We start from the raw sequence: 8,197 nt of genomic DNA, 5'->3' as shown, positions 1-8,197 counted from the left end.
CCTCACATAACTTGACCTGTCCTTCATTTTTCGATTGAGTAGACAGCTAGTGCTATTTCTTAGACTGCTTTCAGATTTCTTTTGAGGTTAGCTCTTGAGTTAACTAGTAAAGCTATACATGAAGTGTATAAGTTGAAGACACTGCAATTCTACCCTGAATAATAGTTTCACAGCAGTCCAGTTTACAGGGTGTGATTTTAGAGTGTTCTAAAATATTGCACTCTAACTGCCTCATGTAAACCCTACTGGCACAAACTAAAAGGTACCTAGTGCATGTTACTAGGTACCTTTTAATTTGTGCTAGTAGTGTCTAACCCAGGGCATTTAGAACACTCTAGTGTAGACGAGCCTTAAGATATCGGTCTTAAGTGAGCTTGTATTGTAGCTACTGTATCCTGAAACCATTTCAAATGGATTTTACACTATTTATTCCTATAACATCAACCATTACATTATTTAAGGAAAGGTAAAATCCTGTAGTTTAGGCAGTGGACTGTAAACCTGTGACGACTTTGGGCAAATCACTTCAACTTTGCAAGGCACTTGCCTACCTCTCAGGGCCAGTGAGGCTCCATTCATTAGTATTGCTTTGTTGAGATCCTTCAGAGGGAAGGTATATTCATTCTTTGACTTGGCAAGCAAACCCTGGTGCCAGTGTGTCAAACAGTCCTGTTATCAGAATTTAGCACACCACAAAAGATAATTGGGAATAGTCAGCCCTACCTGGATTACTGCTATTTTAGTTGTCTGCATCTAGGAGACAACTACCTACCCCATGACAAGGCCCTCTCCACCCCACGTTATGCTAGGCGCAGGCTACCTTTTCTTGAATGGAGAACTTCCAGTCTAATACGTCAGTGCAAATCTCGCTGTGTCACTAACTGACCAAAGCTAGTAGTCTCCCTCTCTGAAGTTGACTTGAACCAGCTGTTGAGACTTAATTACCAACGATTGCTATGCAGTCCTTTCCTCGGATGGTAGTATGGTACCTCATCTCATTAAGTTGATATGCATTAATGCTTAGAGGGTAGGCAATATCAAAATATCAAGGGAATGTGTTTATTAGCTTGGATTGTGCAGTCAGCATTTACTGAAAGATAATCCAAGTTTACTTCATCTTTACATTAGTTTTATAGCCAGTCATGTCTAGAACATATATATATACACACATACAAACTTTATCTGGGAGTATGTCTAACTAATACAGTAGCAACAACTAAGCTTGTGCATATCAAATAGAATAGTACCATTCCAGCGCTACATGTGACTGACATCTAATGCATTTCTCTCATGTCAGTATAACACAGAGTTTAGGAAAGGCAAGTGCTGCATATTGTGAAAGTGCTGTCTAAAACAACATACAAGTGTTACAGTAGTCTGCTTCTCATTGCAACAGAGGGAAGCTACCTGGGCATGAAATAAGCCTGGCTCTTAGAAGCAGGGGCTAAGATTTAAATGCTCTGCCCTGACCTCTACAGTACTTCTAAAGGATGATCCAAGGGTTAGGTTACTAGGGACTCAACACCTGGGTTCAATTCCCTGCTCTACCAGAGGATTCCTCTAGGGCCTTAAGTCATTTAATGTGCGTCTCCATTCACTATTTGTAAAATAAGGATAAGAATACTCTACCTCATCAGGAGTGAGCATGATAAACACAGGGAGGTGCTCTAATATTTTGGTAATAGGGACACAAATATAGCCTCAAATCTCAATTGAAATTCTCCTTGCTTCAACTTCACCCAATTTAGTGTTACTATTTAAAAAAAAAAATTGAGGGAAGAGAGAGCTATATTGGTTTTGCAAATTTAGCTGCATTTTCCACTTCCTAACTTTAGCTATTGCTGATTACACTTCATTTCAGCTATATATGGAGTGCTTGGCTCAAGGCAAGAATACAAGAACATACCTACCAGAAGGGTGCACAGTTGAATGAGCAGTTATTATACTACCTCTTTAAATGCCACTGGTTTGAATCTAGTTTAAAAAACTACTGGAGCCAATCTGCTTTGTTAATTGTCAGTAGAAAGCTATGCAAGTTAGTAACTTAGTTTTAAAATACACCAGAAGAAATATATATATATTTTTTAAACCTTCCTGTTCTTGAAGAGATACCAACAAACTGATTTCATTGTCTGAGGGAACTAAATTGAGGCCTGGATGGTCCAAGGATTATCTGAAAGTTGTTGGATTCTCTCCAAGGCTATTTATTCCGCAATTCCTTTTTTTCCAGACAAGATCACTTGATCCTTAAAGGCTACCTTGATCAAGAGGGCTTTGTTGCCATATTGCCAACCACCTTTTAAAGATCAACTGTACATTTCAGTTAAACACCCAACCATAGCATGAGCAGGCATTTTCACTAAGGCCAGGCCTACACTTACAAGCTTACAGCAGCACCACTGTAAAAGCACTCGTGTAACCGTGTTATGCCGCCAGGAGAGAGGTCAGTGGAGGATGAGTGGTGGGACAGGAGGAGTATTTCTAAAAATTGCTGAGCCATTTTAGAGCAAGGATTTCCTCTAAATTTAAGCAACAGAAAGCCAGGAGTTGAATGCAAGAGAATTATGGTAGTACTGGCATTTAAGCAGATGGCACCCCTACGAAATGGAGTAAGTGCTAGTGAAGAGTTTAGACACATGAAATTGACATAAGATGATTATAACTCTCCATCTCCAAATAGAATAGTGCATCATTCATACTGGGGAATGCTTGCCAAGACTAGAGTTAGCTAACGATAGCTCATTAACACATGCATTAAAAACACACTGCACACCATGATATAATCACCTAATACTTCTGACACTAAACAAAATTCTGATCACTAGTTCAAAGACCAGTACTTTGGAAAGCACATCACTCTGCAATTTAAACACCTCTGCACCAATCATCAACATTACTTTCATGAATGACTAGTCAGAAATTAATGCCTTCCATGATCTGAAAGTTTGCATTTCAAGCTTTGTAATATATATTTTTTAAAAGAGAGTAGCTACTAAAGAATCAGAAGTAGGAAAAAAAAGCAAAAATAGAGCTTACAAGTCACACCATTTGCTGACAGTGTAAGAACTGCCAGGGATATAAACACATGCTTTCAAAGCACTGGAAGCCATGGCAAGTTTGGGAATTTTAGCAATACGGCATTGATCTCTAGCACCAGCAATAGCGGATGCTTGTTAAAGAACTCATCCCTCACTTTCAGTGCTTTGACATTGGGCCCAGGTAAGTAATTTGTTCAGTGCGGATGTCCTTGGTTTTATTCCCTCCCAAACAATACTGCTGCCACTAGTCCTGCAAAAACCACCTTTTTCCACATGTAGTTCAGCAGCTTTAGGTTCCCTTGTAGTCTATGTAATTAAATATCTCTGCATATACACTATAAGTTGCAAGACTAGTGGGGTCTCAGATTAAACTACTTACAGCCCTTGACGAGTTGCAAGATCAACATGACTCTACAAATGCACCTATTTAATGACAATTGTCTTAATTGTACACATCTGAAGGTGAAAGACATGTTTCCTGTTCAAGTAGTTTCATCATAGCACACCACACTGGTCTGTGATCAGTTGCCCTGTACTGCCTTCTGCGAGCCCTTTAATTTGTGTCTACACAAGATTTATAAAGTACATTAAAACCAAGAAAATGTTTGACATAAAAAATGCAGGTAGTACTGAGTTCTGTTTTCATGGGGGGGGGGGGGGGGTACATGCTGGCCCCATTACAGATAGGACTCAAGAGGCTAGTAGTCAAAGTTTCAGGGAAAAACAAGCTATAATTTGCCTAAAGGTAAACACTGAAAATTAAGGTAAAATCAGATCTTAAATCTGACACTTTGCTTTGTGCCTGGGTGAAAAGTTCACCCAATTCTTAGCAACCTACTTGAGCAAGCAGGTGGATCTTATTTAGATAAGATATCTTTGTACCCACAGCTACTGGAAAGCTTCACCCTCTCTAGAATATTAGAATAGCACGATGAAGCTTTCTGGTGAGCCCACTCTTTTTGCTTCAGGCATGACAAATCTAGCCAATCCAGGGCTCTAGCCATATATGGTAATACCTGACAGAACAGCACAAAAATACGTGGAGTGGTTGTAGTCACTTCTGCTGTTCCAAAATGCTTCAGGATTTCACAGGCAGTTTAACATTTCATGCACTGTTGCTTCTGACTAAAAATATATGCCTGGGGGAGCACTGAACGTGCTATTGCTGTTTAGTCCAGATGCCAAGATTCTGACACTTCCATTTTGGTGTAGCCAAGTCCTTCTCTATTAAATTGTTGTGACAGAACAGCCAACTACTGTTAAAACTGACAGTTCTTCCCATATGTTTCCTCTTGATGAGCAGGAGGATAGTTTGGAACATCACACAACAGTTTACGGCATGCACTAGACATCTTACTTGTCCCTTGGGGCTCTCTCCACAGTTTGTGGCACATTTATTCCAGAAGTTTAAAAAGATCCTCGCACCTTACCTGTTCGGACTCCCCTTTAATACTGCTTGGAAGTGGAAATAGGCAGACCAGCATCACCCAGTGCTGTATCTAAACCACAAAGTAACAGGTTTCTGGAAGCCATTTGGTTTATACTTTCAGGTTTGTGTCCGCATAACAGCTTGACAGTCAAAAGTCTATTCCATGCAGACTTTTTCCAGACAGGCCAATATTTAAAATATATACATATCTGCCTCAGCTCTGAAATACCACATCCTTTACTATTTGTACAAAATACAATTTCCTATAGGAAGTATAAGCCTCTATAGACAATTCAAGCACATTTTATAGAAAACCAAGACAATGGTTACAATTTCCTTATCAAAGAAACAGGCTTGGGGCCTGAATCTTTGGCTATATAGAAACTGCTAAACCAATCTACCTTAAAAAAAGACCAAACAGTTTCTTCTCACCCAATACCCTACCCACCGTTGATTAAAAAAAAAAAAAAAAGTCACGCCACACACCCGGAGGTTGAAAGTCCATTGACTTGATCAGGATAAAACCAGAGTAGATTCCTAGTTTTACCATGAAGAGCAGTTAGATCTGTGGCTTTCTCAGAAGGTAACCTTGCACACACATACTGATCAGATTCTACAAACATTTTCCTTCACGCAAATCTTACTGCTGTCCTAAAGTATGTGTTCTTATTCTGTATTTGATGAGTCACTATTCTGGTATTTAGTGGAAGTGGACTTGTCAGATTGCCAATTACAATACTCGAGTATTTTGTGGAAGTGAGTCAATACACAGAAGCCTTGTTTTGATAAGATTATGAAGCAAACCACAGACAGCACATTTTCTTGAGCAGAACTAAAGAAACTAGACACCTACCAGCCAAAGTTATAAACAAAAGGAGATGTTTGTAGCCTTCTCCCAATCAGCAGAATCCAAGGGCCAACATGCTGGTAAGAATGCCCATCTCAACTGCTGGGATTTCTGCCAGGGTATTGTCGCTAAAGCATGCCTGTTTCTATCTTTCACATCAACTACAGATGGCTGATCAATGGGAAGCTTCCTTTACTCTCTCCCACAAGTGCACCCCCACGCATCTAAAAGAGCTTGTCACTCCTCCTGCATTCAGAGCCTCCCACATACTGTGTGAGATATATCCTCCCCTCCAGTCTCCTGGCTATCAAGAAGAAAGGTTTCCCACTCTTTTACAGTTGTTTTGGGATTGTCTTCCATGGAAAGCTTTGCTTTATTGCTCCTCATAGCTTTTCTGAGCATTAGTGTAAAAACAAGATTTCACTGATGCCAATGAGGTTCTGAACTGCAGTGAAACTGACTGATCCTGTTAATTTTGTTCTGCTGCCTGGCAGAGCTACTATGAGTCTCATTTGTTCTCTCTACAGACTCATGAAGACAACACATCAGTTCAAAGCTGGAAGGACTTTGCAATCATAGGAAAATAAATTAAATAGAAAGATGTCCTAGGCCCACTCAGTCAGCAGGAAAAGCTTACCACTCTTTATGGCAAGTGGATTTTTCAGCTAGGATTTTCAGAGTCTGATTTTCAACAGGATTTGGGTACAAAAAATGCCCTTATGCACCTCTGAAAATCCCAGCTTTAACCGTGAAGACCAAGAATACGGTTAACATGCAAGTGAACTATGCCTTGGTGCTTTGGCCTCAAAAGAAAACTTCAGATGAAACCGTTACAATCAGAAAGTTGAGCTGGAAGTATGTCTTTTTAAATGTATATCATACAGTTTTAATATAATGTAATTTTAACAGCGTGTTAAGAAAAAGAGTTGGTTAAACAATTTTTAAAACTAAAAAGTCCCTTCCCCTCTTAATGTTTACTGTTGTCTCTTGTGATGTCATTTCACTAGATCCCCAGGCTTTCAGCCTCGGTAAGACCTCAACTTTTAGTGTAAGAAAACAAGCAGAAAACGCTTGGAAGATTTTTCGTAAAAGGACCTATTTATACACCTTGAATAAAAAGGCCACAAACCTGATTCTCCCCCCGCCCCCCCCAAAGTCCTATGTAGGTCCCCTTTAAGCCTCATTAAGTGACCTTGCAGGTGCTCTGCGCCCTGGTATGAGTTTCACCCTCCATGAGTTAAGATCTCTAACAGGAGGTTTTTGTTTTTAAAGTCACACATACAGAAGTGTTTCAGTTCATCTTCAAACATCCTTTTGTTGATAAGTGATAAAGTACAAAAGCATTGTGTAGTGGTTTTTAAACTGAAAGAACATTCAAATATTAATACATGGTCTCAAAAGGAGAAAAACTAAACATTCACCAAGATATCTTAAGAGGGGGAAATTCTGATTGGGCCCTGTTTATGTGATGAATTATAAAGAACATCTGAACAGGTTTCCTCCTCCCTCCCCATGGAAGTTTTCCTGCCTCTCTTAACTTAGACTTGTTAACACACAAATTGTACCTCTAGCTATCCAGTATAGTGTAAATAGCACAACTCCCATATCGTGGACACAGTTGTACCAGGATAGTTACTCCTATAGGGAAGGAGAATAAGCTATACTGGCATAAGGCATATACAGTTATAACTACATCCACACTAGGGGCTGTATCCATTTAGTTATTTTGTTTAAAAAATAAATAAATACAGGTATTTTAGTTCAGGATGGTATATAACTAGTAGAAAACCTTTGTGTAGACAAAAACCTTAGAAATATCAGAAATGTCAAGTCTGATCTACCCTGCTTTTGCTGGGAGACTTGCTTTGCCTCTTTAACTGAGTACAGAGGCGAATAGAATAGGGGAAGGTGCTGAATATTTTCTCAGACATGAATGGGGGAACTCGAGTAGGAATAAAGAGATTATTTCACCTCTGTATTTGGCATAGTGCAACGGCTGCTAGAATGCTGTGTCCAGTCCTGGTGCTCACAAGTCAGGAAAGATATTATAAAATTGGAGAGAATTCAGAGAAGAGCCACGACAATGATTCAAGGATTAGAAAACCTGCCTTATAAGAAGACTCAAGGAGCTCAATCTATTTAGCTTAACAAAGAACAGATTGAAGGGTGACTTGATTACAGGCTATAAGTACCTTATGGGGAATATTAAATAACAGGCTCTTCAATCTAGCAGAGAAAGGTATAACACGACCCAATGTCTGAAAGCTGAAGCTAGACAAATTCAGACTGGAAACAAGGTGTACACATTTATAACAGCGAGAATAATTAACCATTGGAACAACTTACAAAGGCTTATGGTGGATTCATCCCTAGCAATTTTTAAATCAGGCTTGGATGTGCTCTAGGAATTATTTTTGGGGCAGTTCCATGGCCTGTGTTATACAGGAGGTCAAACTACATGATCACAGTGGTCCTTTTCTGGCCTTGGAATCTATGAATTTCCATTAAGTTGTTTGTCAACATGAAGAATCAAACCCAAACATTGCCTTTTGACCTGGTGCAGTCATTTATCCTAATGTAGAGTTAGCATGAAGTACTACAATTCTGAATTGGTAGTGCTTTGCACTGGTATAAATGACCACACAAGGTGAAGGGGAGGAAGAATCAGATCAGTAAGTGTTCAGACGGGGGCGGGGGGGGGGGGGAGACGCAGAGAAGAGGAACACTCCTTTTTTCAGTAGGTTGCCTCCAAAAAAGAAAGTTACGGTCCAACATCTATAATTTAACACGCGTCTATCTATCGGCGTGATGTTCTTAGACCAAAGGGACTTTCAGTAAGTGAAATTTAATTATTTCATGCTCTAGATTAGCTACACATTTTAT

Source organism: Malaclemys terrapin, chromosome 4 (assembly GCF_027887155.1).
Source record: "Malaclemys terrapin pileata isolate rMalTer1 chromosome 4, rMalTer1.hap1, whole genome shotgun sequence".
NCBI lineage: Eukaryota > Metazoa > Chordata > Testudines > Emydidae > Malaclemys > Malaclemys terrapin.
Note: the sequence above shows the minus strand (reverse complement) of the source record.